A 23094-nucleotide genomic window follows, 5' to 3' on the forward strand; every position below is an offset into this window, starting at 1 on the left:
CTGACTTTCATTCGCAAGCCGGGGTAGATAAACATTTTTATCGCTCCGATATTCGGTTCCGCTTTTCCGGTCTCTCCGGGATCGTTAAAGATGAAGGATAATGGACGCGAAAATGGCGTTGCCAATTTTTCGTGCGGTGGTGCACTATTCACCGTGACCGCGGGCAACCGTGTGCCGGCGAAAAGATTTCTGGCAATGTTCCATCGAAATGTCGCGGTGGACTACGATTGGTTGGATAATACATCAGCGCGATTCTAGACTAGGAACTCTCGCTAAAGATGACACTTTTATCCGCGGAAAAAGGTAAAGAAGTTGAGCCGTCTCTTTCAAAACCGAAGACTCATGAGTCGGTTCTCTTTTATAACACCGGTGAGCAAAAAATACACGCTTCTTGAATATCAATCAAGAAAGCTAGATAAAAAAGATCTAGGTATCTCAATGATAAAATTGATAACTGCAACTCGACGTAAAATGATAAAAGTGTAAATTAGACGTAACACAGTCGTTGCTTATTGACATATAATTTTTCTAAAAAATAAAGAAATTTATAAAAACTCTTATAATGAGAAATTTAAGAAATAAAATCAATAAGATTTCATTAATAGAATTCTAAAATATAAATTCCTCATAAATTTACACTCTGCATTTCTCACAATCATTTTTCTCGGATGATAATAGAAAAATATTAAATTTTGTATTACGCAGAAATATGTTTAACGATCTCACTCGGATAAATTGTGAGTGAATATTTTTTTGCCAGCAAAGCGCGTGGAAAAAATCATTGATATTCAATGAAATCTTTCAGTCTCGTGGCAAAGCTAAAGAGTTCAAAATAAAGGTCAATTTTATAGAAGAGAAAGAGGTGGGAGGATCGGGACGGCGAACGATTTACCATGGACAGCGCAGGGTAACTATAATTTATGGTTTCGCCCCCGGGTCGTGCCATCCACAATCTCGCGCGTGGCAGGTTACAGATGGTTTGTCCAGTTCTCCCTTCTTTCCAGATTATTTCTGAACGCCCCCTCGACGTCGTTCCGCCACGGGAGAGCAAAGGGGCCATTTGTTATTCCTACCTTGAACATTTTTCTGAAAACTCGATTTAGACCGGATTTCGCCCCGATACGAACCGGATCGCGCACACGCTCGTGAACGGTGATGAAGTTTCACGAGGAAGAGCTCCGCGTTGCTCTTTGTTAAGTTTGAGAAATGAAGATCTTGAACTTAGCAATTACGAAAGATCTGACACGGTAACAAAGTGCTGCGAATTAAATGATTCTTCATGCGTGATTATGACAGCTGCCTCAGCTGTCAGTTAATAAATTAACATCCTACGTTTGTACAAAAATTCCAAAAACAGCGACGCTAGAAAAATAATACAATACGCTCGTCTAATTAACATCTAAGTATCTATAATTTATAACTTTCGTAATTTTCGAGAGCAATAAGAATTATCGTATTGACTCTTATGATTCTAAAATATATCCTTTAAAAATTCGATTTCGCAAAGTTTACCGCAATTCCATTTACAGCTGAATCCAATCATCTTTTAAGTTCCGTAGCGCAAAGCCAATTTTTTTTTTCACCGAGATTCAATTATACGAACACACGGGGCAAATAAAACTCTAATAAAACCGTGGGAGCAGCGCTGTCACAACGGGGTTTCGGAAGTCCGATCACGACCGGCGACATTAACAAGAGAAATCTAGCGATGAGAAGCGGCGGCGCGGGCGGAGAGGGGAAAAATAATTTCTTCCGAGAAGAAGCATACGTTGCTGAGGGAACAATCGATGAAAGGACACGTGGAACGGCATGTTCCACGTGAAGAGGCGAGAAAGGGAAGGGAAAGGATTCCTTTAGAGAGATCTCGCGGCGAACGAGCTGAAACTAAGTTTGCGCAAGAAACCGAGAAAAGTCGTCGTCGGTTCTATATCACGTTTCTCCTTCGACTGCTCGCTATTCCGCGAGCGTAGCTTAATCAACGAAAGCGACAGGAGGATACGGATAAGGCAGTGCACACGCTGGAAAACGTGATCCCCAGCATTGACCCAATTCTTCCTCGCCAGCGCGGCAAATACGTCTTCGGATTGGCCGGAAAACCACAGCTTCGCACGACTCTTTCGCTCCTCGTCCTGATTATGGGGAAGATAAAGGATCGCCGACCGGGGGGGGGGGGGGGGGGGGGATTAAAGAAGCATTAATCTCCCGAGTCCGCGTCCGGTGAGATATAAATTTGACTAACGCGACCACTGCTTATTCCGCTAATTGATTTTTATAATTCACGCCCGACGGACGGTGCGTCGCGATGAGCTGGACTTGTCGGCTGGCACGAGTTTTGGTTCTCTTCGCTATAGTCAAAGATACTTATTCGCCCGTCGCGATGGCTGCCGGAAGTTCGAACGCGTGACGTGTTAAAATTAAACTCGAGTCACGTTAAATCGAATCAAATTTAAGTCACGTCCCTGCACAGATCTGGGAAGTTTTCTTTCTCCTCCACGCTTGAGTAAATTACATTCAAATTGCACGCGCTCGTAGAATAATTATATAACGCGACTAAATAATTTTTTAAATTCCTTTCTCTGTCTCTCTCAAGCAAAAATTTATTAGTATCATCAGTGTTGCAGACATTGTAAAAAGATTCAGTTTTATATTTTTCACGTCCGTCTTTTCTTCTCGTCTCTTTGTTTTAAAAAACACCGCTGTTACTCGCACACCCTTTTGAGACAAAGTCCTAAATTCCATTTTAACGGGTAGCTCGTTCCCGCTCCGTCAACGACAGTCTAACAGTTCTTTGTCGTCTGCCTCCTTTTTTGTGTCCGCGAACAGAGAGCGTGGCTTTCCGCGCGCGATGATACACACAAGGGACCATTCAGAGCATGCTTCCCCTTCGACGTCAGCGGAGCGTGTCGCCACGGTTAGCCGGGGCCTTACGGCGATCGCATGTACGAACGTGGTGAAAAAAAATTTTAATGACGCCACGCTAATTCGATCAGCTTCCTCGGGCGTGGAGAATGTATGACGAAACGCCCTCGCGATTCTCCTCCCGAATGGCACACGGCGCGTTACTTAATTGGATATTTGGAACAAATGGTTGTTCGAATGATTATGCGAACTGCCAATTCATCCCTCCTCGTCGAATTCGCGGCTTTGCAGCGCTAATTCGACGTTAATTAATTTCAGTTTAACTCTCTGAATTATTATTCAATTTCAACTTTGTTTAAAAGAGCACGGAGTAATAAAATTTGGAATTAATCTGAATCTAGATTATAATTTTGCGCATTTTGCGCAGAAGAAATTTACGCGACAAAAATAAAATCATTTATCACAAATCATATACGTAGAATTTTTCTGAAATCTTAAATTTTAATTAATCTTTCTATATTAAAGTTTTTCTGTATTAAAATATCGTTAAATGCAATGAGATATCAGTGCCTTAAAAAGTAACTCAGCGCTTCGTAATAAAAAAAGAAATAAGAGAACGCTTTTAAAATAAAGATGTGTTACGTAATCAGTGGCTCCTAAATTTTCAGGACTCTATTATGCATTGTAGAATCGACAATCGTTGTAGTCTTGTAACAGAGTTCTCGCAGGGATCGCTTGTTTAATATTACATCTCACGTTACAGGGAGCTAAGCCAGTGCAAACTTTGAAATCAGAGTTATCCCAACGGGCAGTTCTCTCTATCTACGTGTCTACTTTAGATCGATTCATGTAAACGTTATATATATATATATCAAACAAATGACCTATTTCGAGAGTGCCATCGACCAAACAAGATGGCATTTTTCGCATGCACAGCTTGTTTTATCGACCAAAATTCGGAGTCGAGAGAAGGATAATCGGCAAATCAGGGAACTGGCTTGTCGGCCATCGTGAGAATCAACGTTATCAGAATTGGCAGTAGAAAAAGCGAATCCGGTAGCGAGAAGAGGTTGTTTCATGCAAATTGCGACTGATTCGTCCGAGTTGCGCGAATTGAGACGAGCTGCATAAATTGTCTCGTCGTCCGGCTTACGCGAAAAGTTTCACACAACATTTCCTACAGCAGAAGATCCTTAATTTTGTAACTTAATAAGAGCACGATAAATGAGAGATGTTATGCAAAAATGAGTTAACTCGCTAAATTAAAGAAAGAAAAAAAAAAAACAGGTTACAATTGGGTCAGCAACTCTGACTTTGCATTTTAAAGTTAATTTATGCAAAACTACTATTTTACGGGTTAACCCATTTTCGCATACATGCACGCGTAGTCCGTGAACATCAAATATGAAAATAATACTGCGCATCACATTTGTATTATGTTACAGTTTTGCAAAATAATTGTGTATGCGTTTGTAATTTCGCGCTTTCGAGGAGGGGACATTCGAGATAACAATGCAGACCGAAAAACAGCTTATTTGCACGCGAAATTCGTGTATCAGAACGCATCGCGCCACGTTGCAAATGCAAAAACGAGTACCGCAATCCTGGTGGAACAACGTCCGCTCCGGAAAAAAATTAAGATATATTGTGACAAAGAAAGGAGCGATGCAACTTTCTGAAAGTAACGCTCTTTGGAATATCTATTATTTATGTTAAAAAAAATTAATGAGAAAATATATGAAAAATTTTGATTGTTAAGATTTTATATGAATTTTAAATCAATTTAATTCTTAAATAAATTTTAATTTTAAATTTAATTGCTGAAATTTAAAATTCTCTCGAAATTAACATATCTACATTTTAATACGTTACGCAAGCATCTCCATTTGTAACAGTTGATTTCCTAAATAGGAAATGGGCAATAAAGCGGGAACTGATAAAGCAGCTACGAAGCGAAGGCCGTAACCTCTCGCACTGACTTGCGTAAACGCGCCTAAAATGGTTCCTATCTATAAGCCGATTGGGCTTTCTCTCGCCATTGACCTAAGCTTGAATGACTAGCAATTAAACTGAGTTTTCCTCCTACGCTACAGTTAGAGCTGCAATTCAGAAAAAAGCAGTTGATAATTAACAATCTCGAACAAGTAATTACCAATTTCTGCTGCAATAAATATTAATAATAAATATTCATATTATATTATTAACAGATGAAAATACAAATTTAATTTAAAGGTTTGAACGGTAGGATGCATTTCTACGCGAAGACTTAAACTTCTCGACTCCTCTATAAAGACACGCTGCTGTTTCACGATGCTCCTCCGCAGAGCAACTCAACCGCTATTACGTCGTATCCAGAAAGCGAGCAATAATAATTTCAGCGGCAGACACACGCGCGTGCACACCCACACGTACACGCCGGATGAGCGGAGTGCTCGTAATTTAACCATTCGTGCTTTCGTTTCTAGTGCTTTCACGAGTGTGTCGACACGGGGCGGTTAAGCTTCCGCGACAGTGGTCTGTTCTCGAGTATTAGGGTTTCAAAACGCGCGTCGGTGGTGCAGCCACCTCGTCCTTTCGATGTTTTGACGCCAGCAAAGCGAACAAGCCGCCAAGAATAAACCTGAAATCAATAGCAAACGCGCGGCCTAAGAGAGAGAGAGAGAGAGAGAGAGAGAGAGAGGGGGGGGGGGGGAAAGGAGGAAGAGGAAGAGAGAAAAAGACAGAGGCGGAATGGATCGAATAACGCAGGAGGTTTTCCGACCGGCCGCGCTTAAAGTACATCCGATATATCCTTCCCTATGCGTTTCGCTTTGTCGGCAGATTTGTCGTTCCGTGATTGCTAAGGAATCGCTTTCGAAGACGATAGAAGTACGACAATAGGGGTGCGACCCCACGAGGAGAACACTGTCTTTATTAAAGTGTCAAAGAACATTGACGGAAATCGTAAAAATCGTTTTATGACACATTTTATTTGATTCCCGCGTTGCCGTTTCTCTTCTTTACACCATAGTAAAGTATCTCAGTATACTATTATTACAGCGTTGATTATATCATTGTAACACAGGACCAATATAATAAATCGATATAATTTGGAGACATATGTCGACATTTCTAATTTCTATTATTTTATTTATACCGATAAACCGATATTGTATTTTGAATCAATTTATTATGAATCAATATTTTTATTTCTGTGAAGTTGGCCCCCCATTTTTCAAAATTGAAAAAAATGATTAGAGTTCTGGATGCCCCCCGAGGAGTTCTAGAGTTCTCAGACCATTTTAGAAAGAGTTCTGCCATTTAAAGTAAAGAAAACACCATTTGAAAAATCGGAGGGCTAACTTCACGACGCCCCCCATTGTGTAAAAAATCCAAATTTTTTTATAGTTCTGAGTAGATTTCAAATAGTTCTATTAGATCTATAGATCTTCAAATATTCTAAAAATTTTTTCTAATTAGAAAAATTTCTAACAAAAATTTTTCTCGATAACCGGCAGTTCTGTTGAGAGTTCTGGACACCCCCCGAAGAGTTCTAGCGATAATTATTAACACTCGAAGCGCTCAGAGGCGAAATAAAAAAGTTCTCGATGGCTGAAGTTTCGGATTCAAAAAATTTCAAAGTCCTACAAGAAAAAAAATTTTTTCTCGGTAATCGGCAGTTCTGTCGAGAGTTCTGTATAGCCCCTCACGAGTTCTAACAATTATCCTTAAGGCTCGAAACGCTAAAATCAAAATTGAACGAATTCTCGCTATTTTTTGTTTTCTAAGTCGAGAATTTCAAATTTAATTTACGTAGTATTTCGAGCAGAACTATTTTTAAAACTTATCTAAAACTATAGAACTATTTAAAATCTACTCAGAACTATAAAAAAATTTGGATTTTTTACACAATGGGGGGCGTCGTGAAGTTAGCCCTCCGATTTTTCAAATGGTGTTTTCTTTACTTTAAATGGCAGAACTCTTTCTAAAATGGTCTGAGAACTCTAGAACTCCTCGGGGGGCATCCAGAACTCTAATCATTTTTTTCAATTTTGAAAAATGGGAGGCCAACTTCACAGAGGTAATATTTTTTCTAAATCCTGTTCGATCTGAATGCAATTTAAATTCAATTTGTATTGAGATTATTCCACTCACATCGTGTCCGAATAAATATTTCAAATAAAATTTAAAAGTAATGAGAAGTGAAAAATGCGTCAGAAATCATTTTTTGTATAACGAACATTAAGAAACTCAACGTCGTTAATCGAAAATATGTACGATTATCTCCGCCGAAAGTTCTCAAACTGTGGCTATCGCGTTGCCGTGGTCAGAAGAATATTTTGATTCACGCCGCGCGTTCCGTCAATGACGGAATCGTGACGATCAGGCCAATTGGTCGCGACGCGGTGCGCGGCGCGGAGAAGCGGACGGCACTCCGATCGCCTCCATTCTTATTCGTATCCCTCCTCCTCGCGATCGCTCTCTTCCTCGTTCTCCTCCCGCTGGCTCGAGTTAAATACTCTAATTCGCGCTAATGGATGGCCCGCTGCCAGTGGAACGTTTCTAAAGAGCCTCTTCCCGGTCGAGGCGCGCTCAGCAGAGCGCGTTCACACCGCCGCTTGGGCCACTTGGGCCCCATAACAAGGCGTCGCCGTCAATAGCGGGCCCTTGTCCCTCTCTCGTGAGATCGGCGTCTCGCCGCGCGAAGGAAATCGCCCATTTGGGAGCGCCCGACGCGACATTACAATCTTATATAGCAGGCAATAGCCAATATATGTGTGTGTGTATATATGTATATATATATATATATATATATATATATATATATATATATATTGTGTGTGTGTGTATATATATATATATATAGACACATACATGACCGAGCATGGAAGTCGCACACAGAAGGTCTACGTAGTAATTACATCCGCTATCGATCGTCGACATCGATCGGTTCTCTTCCGTCACGTAACGAGACGTTACGTAAATAGCCTCGCGTGCATCTATTTCGTATTCCGCGGCAAATACATCCGTTTAAATCCAATACGTCTTCGCCGCGATTCGTTCGCTGGAGAAACCGGTACGGATATCCGACAGCGATCTACCGTCGCTCGATAAGCATTCGGATTAATTATATTAATTACAACTAGCGTCGAGCGGGCAAGCACAGCTTATCCTCCACTGAAATATTCCACGTTATTTATCACGTTCGGGGAGCCGTGAACTTATGACTGCCGCTCCGTATCTTCACTGGACGATCTCGCAACGTCACAGCGATAAGAAATCGATCTGCAACTCAGAGCGTATCGATCCACGCCACTTGATAACGATCGACGTTACGTTCCGCCTCGACGAAACTGCCACAGTCGGATGATCACAGAGAGCGCGGCCGGTGTTTACCAGTGGCCGATTTCAAAGCGGATTCGGTTCTATTTTGTCAAGCGTCCTACCTCTCGCGGTTCTTTCCGTCTGCGGCGCGTAAATTTCGCACGCACGTGAAGCTGATAGCGGACCGCGCGCGCGTTTCCCCTTCCGCAAAGCACCGCCGCTATTTTCGTCGGAAAATACACACCGGGGAAATATATCGGAGCAGGCTCGCGAGAGAATTCGGCGTGTGTTGCTTTGTCGGGGAGCCGGGGAGATTTTATCTCGCGAAAAAAGAAATATTACGGCGACGTACGCAGTGAATTTACGCGCGATAAATGAGCTCTATGCTTACAGCGTTTTACGATCGCTAAATTACGTTTATCCGCGTACGTCCAAGATTCCGCGGGAAACGTTATGCGTCACCGGTGCTTTTAGTGTCTATAAACATTGTTTCTGAACTGCCACGTCGGCCCCCACGGATGATGCGCTTTTAACATTTTATTTCTCGCGGTAATTTAATTTTCAACGTCGTAATTATTCTGTAATTTCATCAAAACATACTTATCATAACTTGTTGCGAACGATTGTTGTCCTTTTCAAGTCGTAATGTAAATGTATAATTTCCCGGTGTCTCTTTACATCATCCGATATCTTTTCCATACTACGCACATATGCGAAACGCGTAACACACGCAGCCATATTTATGTTCTTCATTCCCACAGAACGAAACGGATATTTTTAACGTTGACGGGAGAGCCTCACACGCTGAGATGTGATAAATCCGGAGCGCGTAGAAAAATTTCTGAGTGTGTCTTAAAAATACCGCTAGCGAAACGGCAAGTATCGTAAAAACTACTTATCCGGAACGCACAAGACTATACATAATTCATGATATTTTGAAGAAAAGTTTAACGTCAAATTGACGAGAAATATGTTTTAGAAAGTAAAATCAGTCAATAAACTTTTGTATTTATGTATATAGGTTATTTTACTATAGATAAACATATATTGTACTACCACTATCAATGTAAAAGTAATACGATGGAAATCACGCGGCTTTTATCGCGGAGCACGTTTCTGCAAACTGTAGAAAACTGCGACAAATTGCGTTCGATTGATTCAGCGAGCGGAGTCGCAATGTGTTGATGATTCCGACGACAATCACGAAGGCCGAGGATAGAAATCTAAATGCATTTCCAGTCATTTATGTCCACTAGTTTATCGATAACCGTCTCTATAATATATATATAAATGCGCGCAGCCGGGTCATAAAATCAGCCTTGCGCGGTCACAATAAAACGATGACTTCGATGAGATTTCGCGAAAACTAACCAGCCGTGCAAATTGATATCGTCGCGCGCGTCCCCAAACGTGGGGCTTCATAAATCGTCCGAAACGCGGGCAACTTTTATCAGCGGCGAGAGCGCGCGCGTCCAGAGTCGACACGGAAATGAGCCCAGTATCTCGAGATTCGCGAAATATGAGCGTCGCAAGGCGACAGGAAATTGAAAAATTCCGCGTCCTCTCTCCTCCGAGAGAACGACAAGGCAACGAGCTACGTAACGAAATTTCGTCGTTCGACGAGCCCGAAGATAGAATCGCGCTCGAAACGGCCGACTAGACTCGGTGTACTTTTTGCTAATCTCCGGATTGCATCTCGGTGAAATTAAATTGTCATGGATGAAAATGAACTTCGCGTTCGTTGAGATTGCCAAAACTACTGGATCATCCCACCTCGAGTCGAATGTGTCCTTCTATCAAAACAATAATTTTGCACGGCTAATTTTCAAAGAAAATATTTTTACACAAATAATTTCCACAAGTTTCGTAAAAATCACGAGAAAAATATGTTGTGAAATTATTTTTTTCTAACCTTTAGATTCTATTTTGATTAAAATTGAATCGCCAAAAGTGCCGCAATCCAAATAAATGTTACGCTTGTTAGGACTGTTAAAGATACTAGATCACGTGGTTATGAAATTTAGAATCGCGCAGAATGTACAAAATGGTGTATTATTCTCAGAAAAAGATAAGTTGCAGAAGAATGATTAATCTACATGAAATTAATTTCGTTACAGTAGAATTTACCAGAAGCTCGTCGATTATCATAATGGCGAGTCAGCGGAGCAAGGCCAATAACTCCGCTCGGGAAGCTATAAGTAATTCTTAGTGGCTTAGCAAAAGTACATCCGCGCAATCGTACAGTTTCCGTAGGGTAAGAATTATTGCAGTATCACGCTGCGAAATACGGGCGTGCTCGTAAATCCACGAAAGGACCACCGATGGTGCATTCCGCGATCAAAGTAATACCGCTTGTCAGCACGAACGTAAGTTTCAATCGCAGCCCGAGAAGAATGTTGCTGTTAACATTTTCATTTCAATTAGCTCGATGACGCAAAAGCGTACGAATGAATGCAACAATGACGCGTCAAATAATTCAATATGCAGTTTAATTTAAAAACATGGATAGAGAATAATGCGCATAAATTAATTTATAGACGGTTCGCGTGATAAGCGCAATATCGGAGAAACTGTATATATTAATCTACGCATTTAATTCGAGAATAAAAATATATACATATAATTCTGTTATAAAAATCATGACACAATTTCTATTACTAAAACTATTTTATTTCTACGAAAACCTTGAAACACCCATACTTGGCGAGAACAGCGGGTCCATTCAAGTTAAAGTCTCGAAGGAAGAAAGGTTCTTTTCAACGATATTACTCGCTCGCTCGCTCGCGCACTTCCAGCTCAACTCTTTCAATCCCGAAACTTAGTAATTACTGCCGCGGCTTTCCGCAGCGATTTCGCTGGAGTGTTAATAAACCCGGATAAAAATGATTCAACGACTGGCCGAGGTAATTAACCGATTGGAGTGTCTTTCCTCGCGCGATAAAGTTTCGCACGAGCGATTTTACGATCGGCGGCAGCCATTTTATAATCAAGATTTCGCCGCCAGACGCTTATTAATAGAGAACCCTGCGGATGTTGTCAACCCCCTCGTGGCAGCATGGCGGACGACTATCTCTCGACCCTCTTACCATAACAAGAGGCTTACCCGGCAAATAGAGGTTCGCTGCCGGAATGAGCGCGCGAGAGATATCGCGCCGCATTAACAGCAGGGTTTACGCGAAATTTCGTGGCGTCGATTTTCGTAGGACTTATCGAAATTAATTTTAACCACGAATATCGGCGGGTGCTTGTGCGCATTTAACTATTCGATTCAATACGAGAGAGCGCAGGATTTTCGGAGTACAGTGTATTATAGACTTCAGAGATTAATCCGTTGCGTATGAACGAAGAGAGAATTTTTGCGGGCATTTTCGCCGGATGAATGGATGGAATTCTATAAAAATTTGTAGAAAAGTTCAAACAATGTGAGCGTTTCGCGATTTTCATGGAAATTCATTTCCTGTATCAACCGCTGCGGATAGAAAAAAATATCATATCGAATGTTAAGCTTTAGAAAAATATAATTTTAGACAACCGCGATACATCTAGAATTGCTTATAATATATTAGATTTAATAAGCTGATAAAAAGAAAATTAAACGTACACACGCTGTAAATGAGCAATAATTATCGATAGTTGTTCAGCTACTCGTTTCGCTAAAACTATTTCATTATAATTAATTCTTCAATGTAAAACAATTTAACTTTCAACAAGCTGCTGCTGTCGCCGATAAATAACTCAATAGACGTTCCATCCGTAGTGAAGAAAAACACGAAACAACTTTGATGAGAACCACTGATAACGCAATGAGGGCATCATTATTCGAGCGGGCATGGCGTTACCCTTTGGAAGATGGACCCTTTCCGGGCTTATCCCCTCGCCCTCCTTTTTTGAACATTGTTCATCTATAAAGGATACACGGGAGGGAGTTCAAGAGAGAGAAAGAGAGAGAAAATAAGAGAGGGGGAATGAAGTAGCGTAGATATTTATATCGTGTTCGGAGACACTAGTCCTCTCGGAATACGTGACATAAAAATAGCGAAAATAGATACGAGTAGGAATAACGAAAAAATAACAAAGGATAAATAGATGACACAAAAGAAGAGTGCAAAGGATTCATATAGCTGTGCTGAATCTAGTATTATATCGCGATAACACTGGACGAAATAACTGTCAGCGCGTATAATAGTAGCATACGTCAATTGATTACCGTTATTTATGGCGCTCTTCACGCACTAATTCACTAACGTTATTAATTATTCAAATAAAAGCGTTGCCGTGAATTTACATTCCTGAATTCCGATTGTTAAACCGATCACGTGACTAGAAATGTTTACCATATGCAAAATATGGCACTTGCGAGCTCTCTATTACGGGAAGGAAATGATTCATCGAGAGTTCGTGAAATTAATAGATAACTCCATGTAACGCGCTTATGGATAAATTATTATATCCTTTTACGTGAAAATATTCTTGCACTATATTCTCGTGCATGATAAAAAGCAAATGGTTCGCGAAAAAAAATCTGAAATTAACAGCATGAAGGCTAATAAAATTATATATTAAATTATTTAAACTAGAGATACCGTTGTACCGTTTTCCTACAACAGTGCGTTAAAATTAACAGACGGATTTTCTTCTCTGCACGATGTAATGATACAGAAAATTGATATTTCAAAATCTGTAAAAATTTGTATTTCACCGATTTCTAGATAATTGATTTTGCAGCCAAAAAAGATAACGAAGAAACAAGCATGGTAATTTGCGTAAAATAAACTTTTCTGCTATTTCGCGTAAGATCCTACGCACAATAGAAAAAATATTAGGAATAAGTATAAATATTAAATATTAGAAGTAAGAAATTGATATTATTTCATTTCAAAACAAGAAAATAAAATAGATTAAAATATCGTAAATTAGAAAATAAGAATTAGAACTAATCCATTCCGTTCCCTTGTTTGAAGTAAAATAATTCCAAATTGCTCTTCCTAATATTTAACATTTTTATTCTCAATATTTTCTCTATTGTGCGTAGGGCCTAAGTTTTGCAAATTTTGCTGGATTTTCCTGTCATTAATATTTTAGTAAAGTTATTATCTCGATATCAGTGTCAATATCTAAAAACAAGTTGTCCCAAGCACTTAGATATGCAAATTGGTTCGATATACTGTCTGGTAAACTTGTACTCCAAATCAGATATGTTGTTGCGTTATTTGCGTCTATAGCTCGCTGTAATGAAATATCGATTGCATATGTAAGTGATAAAATTAGCGAGTATCGCAGGGTAAACCCTGCGAGAGGGTTGATTTCTCATGAGAGTCTCCATATTATTAAACACATAATGGGGAATTCAGGCGTATAAATTAGGAGATTGTTAAAACGTAGGGAAACTTGGTGGACCGTGTTACACGCTCTGTTCGTTATATCGTTCCACTAGTTGGATTATCGATTCCCGAGTTCTCCCGGAAGACATCACGCTTGTGCGGAGATCACCGCCAAAATTTGTTTGGCGAACGGTACCGGCGTCACATAGGAAGCAATTTTATGACTGCAAGACTTGGCTTCCGATAAAAATTAATTTAACTTTGAAAATAATGTTTTATTATTAATAATACAAATTTTTTTAACTTGCATTAAACTTTGGACAATTAAACTTTTTCACAAGTAAACAATTATGCAATTATGATTCCCAAAGAACAACTTCAAGTTATCACTCACTTCTTTCCTGAAGATATAAAAGTTTCCTATTATACACTTTTTAAATTCTTTTACGACGCAAAGAGTCTCTTATTACACACTTCTAAAGTTAGATAAGTTAGCTGCGCGAGGGGATACATTAAATTTCAACAAAGGTTAAACTATCATTGCCGTACAGATATTATCGTAACAGTTCTTTTCGCGGATCGAAAAGAAGACCGAGAGAGCTCGGTCGGGAAAAGAATTCCGTTCTCCTGACGCTTCTGATTTCTAATTTTGGATCACGACGAACCATGTGCGAGTCTTCGCGACTGACAGTACCGTGTATTTCCGAAGAACCTAAATTCAATCAGACAGATCCGTTTTGACAGTGTCACGTCCGTTTTCCTACGGTTGCGAAACGAGAAAGCGTCCTGGTATCTCTTATAAAGAATTGATGTCATATTCGACAAATTGCGCGACATTTCTCTACTAGAAACGTTTCTTCTTTATCTAGACCCTGCGCAATGTGCGACATCTTGCAGGAGAAAAGCTTCGTCATTTCTAAGATCGGATATCACGTCTCGTTTCCGCTAAACGACGGTAAAACAATAAAATCCTGCCGGTTTGCACGGCGGAATCTAAATTACGTCGCGGCGGCGAGGACTACTTTGCGCTATTCGCTTCTTGCCGTTCCAGCGCGGCGCTGATAGCATATCGAGATCCTACAACGCGGCGAAGCGTTTCAATACCGCCGATAGTGTTCCACACATGTAGAGAAATTTCAATACCTTCGCACGATTGTTCCGTTCGGAGAAATTGGGTACGGTATTTGGGAGAGTCAGCTATTCCATTTCGAGAAATAGAAAAGGCTGCAACTGTCATCTGTCCTTCGTCTCTATTTAGAGTTTATTACGCCCTTTATATCTGGCAATAGCGTTTCTCAGATTTAGCAGAACTTTGCTCCGCGAAAAGATACTTTCGTCAAATTCAAATTCAAATATTACAGATTAATTCAATATTAATACTGAAAATATAAGTTTTATATAATAAATAATATATCATAAAAAAGATAATCTAAATTTTAATCGTTTTTTTTTAAAGAAAACAACAAAATTCGAATCATTCCTTTGTGAAAAATTCTAATCTAAGCCAACAAAAATTTCAGGTTTAATTTCTTTTACAGTAGTGATAGACGGAAAGAAAACCCTGCCTTCAGATGCTGCGTGAAAAATTTCGACGGCGTCCTTGCAAGAGCACGGAGCCCTTTTCGGCGTAGCTGCCGCAGGGAACTCGGCGTATTTTCTAGGCGAACGATAAATGGAACGTGCCGGGGCTTGGGCTCGTTTTCGCAGGACCGTTAGTAGACGCCTCCGGAACGAGGGGATCGCGGACGGATTTTGGCACGGAGCCATCCCCGGCACAAAGGCCCGAGGTGCTCGAGAGATCGCGGCCGACGGGAGGGTTAACGAAGGCTCCGGGCTCCGACCGGTGCTGCTGCTGCTGCTGCTGCTGCCGGTCGATTCGTACTAACCTGCCACCGTATCGCGGCCGTAACCTCCGAAAAATCATCAGCCACCGTCCAGCTCGCGTTCCTTCCATAGCGCGAGCAGCATTGTTTGCCATTTACGAAATTTGCCATTTTCCGAAATTTATCACGGATCAACCGTCGTTCTATCGACGTCAAGGGATGAAATATACATGAAGCGCTCGATGTGGAAAGAAATCACCCGGGGATACATTCGAAATATTTAAAAATACTTATCATTCCGAGAAAATTTGGAGAGATTATTTTGTAATAAACCTGAAAGCTAAAGTTACTTTTGGAAGATCCTTTAAATTCCCGTTTGGACATGTAATTTCTTACAAAGTAGAAATGTAATGAATAATTAAAAGCGTTCGTCCAAGTAATTAATATTATATTAACATCTCATGAGAAATAACAGACGTGTTTTAGCAGTTTATGAAAATGTCATTTTGTTTTGTGTTAAGAAAAACCATTTCTTGCAAATATAAATTAATATATCAAAAAGTGTTCAAAAATTATTTTTAAAAACTGTCACATTATTGTTTCACGTGTTAAATAATGTTTTTCTATTGCAGAATGTTAGTGCATGAACAAAAAAACAAAGTCCATCAGGCTAAATTTAAAACGCGAGATATTTTGTTTGTATCTCTGTAATCTGCAACCCAGAAGAAAATATAAATCTTCTATGAAGATTGCTTTTATGTTCGGCGTCCCTTTACTGTATTTCACATAACGATTTGAATGTGATTTGAACTTCCGTTTTACAGCATAGGAATTCTATCACAAAACGATGGTGCATTTAAAGCGTGCAAATTAATGCGTTTCTATAATTAATAAGTAGTACGCAGTTTCACAATTGTTACATGTGTAAAACAAAAGAAGCGTAGAATTAGTCAGCAATTTACAGGGGCGAGAGAACTTCCTGTTACTATAACGTAAACCATCATGTGTGAAACGGATGTTTGCACGCGCCTCTTTCATGAAATATGCACGGATTGTTAGGTATGTGTTCGCTGATAAATCTACCTCTAGTTTCTTGGCGAATATTCAAAAACATTTCAATAGAACACGACTAAATTTCGCATTTTTTATTTAACATTACATTAAGTAGAATTCAATAATAAAATCTGACATCAAATCTTTCCAAAGGAAGATAAGATTTAACGTTATAAATATTTCCGTGCAAATTGCATTAATTGAAATATAAGATTTCAGTAGCTATTAATATTTTCGAAACGTAATTCATCGAATCTTGATATGAGAAGCTCATAAATTGAACTTGTTTTTAAATGTTTTGCAGACAGTGATACGAATAAATGGATTGAAAAAATAATGCCATGATAACCATACTGATATTGCTTGTCACCTCTACGTATTTAAATGTTAAAACGCTGTCGCGTTTTTCGATAACAATGCACGACACCTCATTCCGAATTATTCAACCGGTCAATTGCCAGTGTCTTTTACAGAGATTTACTATTTATACCGCGTGTATCGGTGAATCCGCGGTTTCACGATGCAATCCACGATTCGCTTAACGCGCAATTAACTTAATCGGCGCGTAGCCCTGGAAAACAAGTTTTATCGTTCGCGGGCGTCATCGACACGACGAGTCGAACAAAGCGACGGAGCTAGGCTGATCGTCGAGTGCAATGATGACAAAAGTTGGTGCGGGCAGAGTGCGCGTAGCGAGAAGCAAAGATAAAACGCGGCGGATTAATGCGGCGAGTTGCGACGCGAGTCGTGACGTCACTTCCGGCCAATCAAAAACCATCAACGCTCCGTTAGCGATCGCCGGCGCGCGGCTCCCGGCCGCATTGAAGCGCTGTTCACACGCGATTATTCGTACGCATCACCGACGACGAGCAAAGTTCTGACATTTGTCGAAATCCTGCTTTTAATTAGAGATTATTGCGCTGCGATCTCCATCAAAGATAGCTCGAAAACGTGCAAGAAGAAATTAATACGATGCGAGTGAATTTGTTTTGAAACACGTAAAATTCTTAGACAATATTTTTAGAATAATAAAATTTCTTTTTTAAATTTAAAAAAATAAGAAAATTTAAATATATTTGATGACACGTTATCGTATTAAGTAACGCGATTAAATATGTATAATACAAAATATATTTATGATGCGCATAAATTAAAATTTTCTTCCAAATGAAGCGTCAGCAATGAAAAGATCACTGATAAGACTGAACTCTGCGTGCGCGAGTTCGAAGATAAAATTAACGCCTAAATTTCTCGTCGCGTAGAGAAACGACGGAGTGGCCTCATTGAAAGGCTACGGCCCTAGCCTGCGTTTATGACAGTGTCGTTACACTCAATTAGCTTCACTGATGCCCTTGAGAAGCTGCCGTACACACCGAACTACAGTTCGGCCGACTGAGCGAGCGTGTCCGATGCTTCAACGTTAGGCCGGTCTAATACCTTCCTGCACTTAGCTGCTGTCATGTTAAACGTAGTGAAGTGATCGATAAGACGATAGAGATATAAGAAATGATAATTTCTTTTAATATTTCCAAGTGCTCGAAAACTAGCGCGCCGATTAAAATGATACTGAGTTATATTTTTATTAACATATGACAGTTAGATATTTTGAGGCAATAACAACAAATGATAGTCTGATAACTAACGATAAGTTGCAAAAAATAAAAAGCAGACACATTTATACGCACAAATATGGCACAGTCGCTTTCATTTTCTCATCATAACATAATAACATACTCGTTTCGAGATGTTGAAACATAAATTTTACGAGATGTCACATTTGAATTTAAGATTTTTAATAAGAATTTTACTTCTCCTTTTGCGATATTAAGATATAAATTTAATGAAATTTGAATTCTCTGAGATTGCCTACTTAACAGCATTTCTCTCCAAATCAATGTTTAATATTTCTTAATTCAGTTGAACGGTTTTCTCGACTCTCTCTGTTCTGCTTTTTACTCTGCACTCGGGAGAAGCGCGCTCGTCGAGATACGCTTATCCCGCAAAGACTCAACTAGAAGTTCCAGGCAAGTTTCTCCCAGACAAAGTCCGGCCTGTACGCCGAGCGGCCGACATGCACGAATTAAACCTATTTGTTTCTCGGAAGGCTGGTGGCAAACCAGCATTAACTTGGAAAGGCAACGTAGTAAGAGATGTAGCCGAAGATACATGGTCTATTATCGTATATCTCAGAGTAAACTGCGAATGGTTGTATCATCGTTCGTTATAAATAGATAGTACGCATTCATTCATTGTGCATCAATACAATTCGTCACTCGCGAAGAATGTCTTCTCGGTAAAAATATATGCATAGCAAAGTATTGTCTACTTCATTTATCCGTGTGTTCGTTCTATCGTATGATTCGCATTTGCGTATATCATAAAAAAAAAAAAAATGGAAATGTGAAATGCAAAGATGAAAATTTGAAACATCGACCAAACTCTATTCATCCCGCGACTATTTGCAAAGACCCATAAAAATTTTATGTGTCATGTTATTTATACTTGAATTTATTGCTTATAAAATTTAAAATATAACGCAGACGATTCATGCGTGTCTGCCGTAAAGTTGATTTTATGAGCAATGGCGATGGAAAATAATGGATGTCTTACATTTCTATTTTTTTTTCTGCGCTATAAAGTACAACATGTAAATGTGTACAGTAATTATTAATTAATTTACCACGAATAAGTTTGGTACGCTTCATCAACATTAGTTTACCCAGTTTATGATTATGGTAACCCCCTTGGCTTAGACCTCCCAAAGTTTTCGACGAGTTAACCCTTCCGCCTAGCCGAACGAAACGGAGACAGCGGGAGTAAGACTGAAGTTTCGCCCATTTGCATGCGGTCAACAATAGACGCGACAAAGCGGAAAGGACTTGCGGTCGTGGAAGGGATAATGGACTCCTTGCACAATCCGCGAACTTGAACGGAGCTGCTCTAACCGCGACAAATGCAGAAGGACAAATTCGGTTAAGCACAAACGTGACGTAGCTGTGACTAGTTTTCAAACATAGTGAACAGAAATCTACTTCAGCCCTTAGATTAGCCACTCGATCGCCGCGATCAAACTTCCTTAAAAATCGTCGCGCACAAGGAATATCTAATGATAAAAATTACTACGTTTGCTCAAATATATTTTAATTTTAATTTTCATGGTTTTATGGAATAAAAAAAAGATAATTTTTTCCCGCGATCAGCGAGTCTAAAAACGCGCGGCTTGTTTCCTCCCGCCATTCTCTCTTGTATTTACGCGTCGAGTAGCTTCTTCGGCGATAGTTTGAATAATTCATTAGGCGGTGCGCGCGACTTCCGATCAGTCATCTCGGATTGCGCGCATGAGCCCTGCGCGCTTAATAAGGTACGCTTACGGCGTACACGTGGCGCGACACGAGCGTACATTACGAGGGGAAAAAAAGGCGTTGTTGCTCTCTCTTGGCAATATAAATTGATGGTTTGGGGCGGCCGCGATAGAATTTCTTTTCTGTAAATAATAGCCGCCTCGCATGATTTTTAATTGGCGCTCGGAGTGAAACACAGCGGTGTCGTTTCGCTCCAATACGATGACTCCCTGGTTCTCGATTACGACCGGCGATTTTATCATTGTCAGAATGAATCAGCAACAAGAAACTCCACCCATTTGCTCAGCCAAAGTAGATTTCTACAAGTTATCGAAACGCGCATCAACTGTTTTATTGATCGCCATTATATTTTTTCTCCGTAAAAGCGCAGCAAAATGTTATTTATTTAACCGTCACATAATAGTTTGAAGATTTGCGCAGCGTTAAAAATTAATTTTATGTAAATAATATATTGAATGTTTAATCATTTTCCATTCACTTCTATCAATCAGGCACACCGATTTAATCAAGAGCGAAACAACGAGCCATTGGATCGCCAAATTGAAATTTCCAATAATTTCCGCTAATTTCGTTTCGATTAAACGCATAACTATTTGACTATCATATAACGTAATTAAATCCTTTCCATTCACGGACAACGATTCTAACATCAATACTTGGTCCTACGCAATTTATTGTTGCGTTATATTGTTTTTTAAACTGTCACGCCAAGTACGCGTTGCCATGGGCAGCCTGTATCGTCGTCTGAAAACAATCGTCCGGGCGGGCGAGTGGACGGGGCAAAGTTTGAAATTGGTACACGTCGCCGCCAGATGTTACGTAGTGATGTCAACGAGGGGAACGCAAAAACGGGTCGACGCGTCCCCGCTTATCGTGAGAGACAGTCTTCGGAAAGACAAACGCGCGCAGCTGCCGATTTCGGTCCGAGAGGCTTAAGCCACATGTTTCTCTAAGGTCCGGTGTGCGGGTCGGATTAAAGTGCCGCTCGCACGGCCAAACTTCGATCGATCCGTCAGCTTAACGCGCGCACGCCGAAATTAATTCTCCGCCATCCGTGGAAAATCGTTCTCGCATAATTGGATTCAGAAAGCAATCTCGCAGCAACGTTATCTCGCTTAAACTCGAGAAACTGAATGGAACGACGCATTAATTATTTCTGCGAAAAAGAACTTCTAACGCGACCGAGCTAAGGCGCGCTCGCTGATGTGGAAATATTAGGCCGCATTATCGCGATGATTAAAGTCGATTTAAAATCGACAATCGTGAAACACGATTACGAACCCCTTTCGCACCGCCTTCATCAATCTCAATTGTCAGAATCCTGGCTTTAACACTTATTGCGCAGCCGAGCAGACGCTGCGAGAAAAAGAACGAGCGAGCGAAGTGTTAAGGAGAAGCAGTGAGAGTTGAGTTGCTGTTAACGATAACCTTAATTATCGCGATCTCGATGACCTGCGAACCGGGTATCACGCACGTCCGTCGGTCGGTCAGTCCGCGTAATGGACATTCCCCCTTCGTCGCAGTACGTGGCTCGCGCAGAAAACCCAATTTGGCGAACTTCCAATGCCGTCGTCGAACGTTCGGATCCGCTCGAGAAACACAAGTGCGCGGCCGGTGCCGTCCTTTGGGGGAAGCGACTCTCCGCGCCTCGTCGGGACGCGCGCTATTTTCAACCGATCCTGGAGGACCGTTCGCGAAAGTCGTTCCCAACGAAAAATATATTTTTCCCCGAGCTCGTTTATCGTCTCCTTCCACTCCGATTATTTCCGACGCGCGCCGCGTCGCGGATCGTCCAAAGGTCGAGAAAGAAATACGCGCGTTTGCACGTTTCCCGAATAAATTTCTCTCCCGCATTTCTCGATGTATTTTTATTTGGTATCTGCTGACTTTCCGAACGGACGTCATCGCGCGTTACGATTCCCCGATATTTTCTCTCTCTATTGTTCCGAGAAAGTCCACGTGTCATCTCAGATAATCTTCTCGGATAATACCATTCACGATAAAAATAATACCAATAATTCCAGGAAAAATTAAATGTAATTTACGAACGCACTTCCAGCACGTTCTAACTTCAATATTGATTCAGAAATTTTCTACTTTTCCGATAAGTCGCCGCGTAACGTTGATGGTAAAAAAAAACTTAATAATAATTAATATCAATTTGATTAATACGTTTTCTAATTGTTATTGAATAATAATAAAGTTCGTTTTTCAATATTTCTCAACATTGATAACTAAAGCTGTGGCACTGCAGTCCATTGCTGCGAAAGCATCACTCTCTCTTTTGGCTTTTGGCTTTTGGCCACAATTTTCTTATCGCTCTAACACGATGCAGTCGATTTTCAATTTCGTCTCTGCACGTTCGCGTACTATAAACGTAATATAGTACAGATAAGAGACTAGCGTAAGTCGTGCGAGAGGTCGGTGATGTCGCGTAGAAAAGCGACACGCTTTATCAATGAAACTTTATAAGTCGATCAACGAAACGGCTAATCTCTTCGCATATATACGAAAGTATTTTCGTTTTTGCTACACAAATTCCTTTTTCTTCTTGTTCCGAAAAAATTTGCGTATTATCTCGGATATCATTCAGAATAAAAGTAAAATAATAAGTTAAATTTTATTTTCAATTATAAACTTAACTAATTTTAACTTTAACGTTTATTCAAACATTTGCTGTTCTTTTAGTAAATTTGCGTAATGTAAAAAGTTTTTATGAAGGCTTATTGTAATAATTAAATGTAAATCTCGTAAAAATAAAAATTAAATTAATATTTTCTTTCTTTCAAATAATAAAAAATGTGAAAATAATGTTAATACAAGAAAACATTAATAAAAGAATATTTATTTTAGAGAAACTTCAGGCTAGCGCACGTTTTCGTCTTTTGATTCTGTCGAAAATCTACCTTTTCAATCATTGTCACAATTTAAAGGCGAACAGACGCGCTTCGTCTTATCTACCATTGTCAGATGGACAGAATCGACTGGAAGAATCGAGTAGAAGAGACGAAGTAGCTCCTTCTATACACACACATCGCGTTTCGATTTCTTTTACTCCTCTATTTATCTCCTTCCGATCGAGATGCCGTTCCTCTCCTTCTCGCTCTTGTGAGATCTTGACCGACTGGTTTCGCAGCCTCATGCGATTCCCATCGTACATTGTGGCGGGCGCGATACTACGTCGTAAGAAATATAGAGTTGTCCAGCCCGGTTCGAGGGCGCGCGGGGGAAGAAAGGAGAGAAACAAAAAATAAGAAAGCGTACGCGAAGTACCGTATGAGTGACCAAGCGACTTTCTTTCTCGATGCAACGGTAACGCGCAGGTTTCTTCGCGCGTCGACAGGTTCTCTCGTTAGGGTCTCCTCGCGTATT

At 40.2% G+C, this 23094-nt stretch overlaps 1 protein-coding gene across 12 annotated transcripts in view; it reads right to left on the reverse strand.

Annotated features, from left to right (window-relative positions):
* Rbfox1 (RNA-binding Fox protein 1) overlaps window positions 1-23094 on the reverse strand; it is a 289153-nt gene that overhangs the window by 118274 nt on the left and 147785 nt on the right. The window lies entirely within an intron of this gene.

This window comes from Linepithema humile, chromosome 2 (assembly GCF_040581485.1).
Source record: "Linepithema humile isolate Giens D197 chromosome 2, Lhum_UNIL_v1.0, whole genome shotgun sequence".
Lineage (NCBI taxonomy): Eukaryota > Metazoa > Arthropoda > Insecta > Hymenoptera > Formicidae > Linepithema > Linepithema humile.